The following is a 2,733-nucleotide window of genomic DNA, read 5'->3' on the forward strand; positions in this document are numbered from 1 at the left end:
TTAGAAATTTAACTGATTTGCTGGTTGTTGGTGTAATGGCTATTTTTGCATGTATTTTGTTCATGTCTACTTAAATCAGACTGTATACATTAATGTAATAACTTTGATATGTCGTTGTTGCTACGGTTTGAGGCTACGGTTTGAGGCTCATGGGTACTTGTTGTTTTCTTATGCTATGTATCTTGTTTTGTTTTGGTATCTCACGGGTACTTGTTGTTTTTTTTGACTATGTACATTGTTTTGTTTTGCTATCCCACGGGTACTTTTGTTTTGTTTTGCCATGTACCTTGTTTTGTTTTGTTGAGGCTCACGGGTTACAAAATAATGGAACTCCAATTTTTAATATCACGGGCACTAGTCTTCCATTATATATATGATAACTCTTCACTCACACCAAACAAGACCAAAGCAACAAAACATTCTCAAGAAACACCATCAAAGCAACAAAATACTCACACCAAACAAGATCAAAGCAACAACACTTTCTCTTCCTTTCTCTTCCTTTCTATTCCTTTCTCTTTAATACAAGTTATTTCTTCATTTCTTTTCTTTTCTCTTGAAATGGGATCATCTTCAAACCATTATCACTACCAAGCCGATGATAATCATTATCACTACCAAGCCGATGATAATGATCATTTTGAGGGCTATTTAGAAAACATTTATGATGTTTCGCATATTATTCCGGAACCAAACCAGCCAAACGATAGGATTTTTATCGAGCGAAACCGGGAAGAAGGCCACAATAATCTTTGGAATGATTATTTTAGTGACACTCCAACATATCCAGAATATTTATTCCGGCGACGGTTTCGCATGCACAAGCCATTGTTCATGCGAATTGTGCAACGTCTCTCTACCGAAATCGAATATTTTCGCCAAACCCAGGATGCAACTGGACGCGCTGGTATTTCACCTATACAAAAATGTACTGCAGCAATTCGTCAATTGGCATATGGTACTTCGTCTGACAGTGTTGATGAGTATGTACGAATTGGTGCTTCGACAACTCGGAAATGTTTGCACGAGTTTACCGCCGGCATCATCCAAGTGTTTGGAGATGAATACCTAAGACGTCCTACACAGGAGGATCTACAAAGACTACTCTATCAGAATGAACAGCGTGGATTTCTCGGGATGATTGGTAGCATTGACTGTATGCATTGGGGGTGGAAGAATTGTCCCACGGCTTGGAAAGACATGTATTCACGATCAACCAGAAAACCTACAATTGTGTTGGAACCGGTAGCTTCGTATGACCTCTGGATATGGCATGCCTTTTTTGGAGCTCCATGTACTATGAACGATCTTAATTTTCTTGATCGATCTAATGTTTTTGATGACATAATAATCGGTCAAGCTCCGGAAGTCAACTTCATTGTCAACGGAAGGGAGTACAATTTGGCGTACTATCTCAGTGATGGTATTTATCCAAATTGGGCAACTATTATTCAATCAATCCGACTTCCACAAGGTAGGAAAAAATCTCTCTTTTCTTAAAAACAAGAAGCTGTGAGGAAAGATGTTGAGCGTGCCTTTGGAGTCTTGCAAGCTAGATTCGCTGTTATTAAAAAATCCGTCTCGTTTATGGGATAAAAACAGAATGACAAATGTAATAAGATCATGCATAATACTCCATAATATGATTGTCGAAGATGAACGACATACATACAGTTACCGAAACATTGTTTCTGAATTTCAACACGGAGAACATGTGGATCAAACATATACCGTTGGTGCCGCCGGTGTGGGTTCAAATATCAGCAGTACGATTACTCGTCAAACAAGACTTCGGGATAAACAAGCCCATGACCAACTAAAACATGATTTGATTGAGCATATTTGGACTAACTTTGGACATCTCTCGGATAATGAAGATTGATTTTAAAATTTCTATGAGTTGAATAAAATGTTTGTTTTTGTTTTGATGTTTTTATGTTTTATGTTTTATGTTATTAATTTCTTAATTTGTATGTTTTTATTTTTTTAACTTTAAATAATTAATGTTTAAACTTTCAAAATATTATTATTTTATTCGGGGGACCAAATACAAATAGACACCAATGCTCATACTAAAAATAAGAAACTTTCAAAATATTATTATTAAATGTGAGGGACCAAAAAAAGTTCCCAACCAATGTGCATGCTCTGAGGGTTGCACCTTCAGAACGGTGTCAAACAAAAAGACTAGGGCAAGTACGCAGTTGAGTGACTGAGTCTTCTATATCTAGTGAACTAGGAAATTGAGTTCCAAACTTATATTTAGAAGGGAACACTTTTATATGTCTATTGCTATTGTTTGCATAAGAGCATATTTATTGGGGGGTTCATATAAGGGGAGTTCTTAATTTTTTTATGAATTAATTGTGTACTGTTTGGAATATAAGAACTCATGATCTCTTAGATAAAATTTTCTCTTTTATTGGTAGGTTCTTATTTTGGGTCTCTTATTTTTAAAATTATTGTTTTTTAAAATTTTAAAATTTTAAATAGAATAGAAGTAGTATAAATGTGTAAACATTTAAGATTTTATAAAATTAGAAAATATTACATTTAATTAATTTTAGAATATACAAAACATAATAAAAACAGTAATACATATTACAATAGAAGTGCAATTCATAAATGGAGAAAATGATTAATTTTAATACTGATTTGCTTTAAATTTTGCTTAAATATTCTCAACCAAATCATCTTGCAAGTGTTAATGATGGTGTGATTGTTGGACCAAGC

The sequence above is a fragment of the Camelina sativa genome, chromosome 12 (assembly GCF_000633955.1).
Source record: "Camelina sativa cultivar DH55 chromosome 12, Cs, whole genome shotgun sequence".
Taxonomy (NCBI): Eukaryota; Viridiplantae; Streptophyta; class Magnoliopsida; order Brassicales; family Brassicaceae; genus Camelina; species Camelina sativa.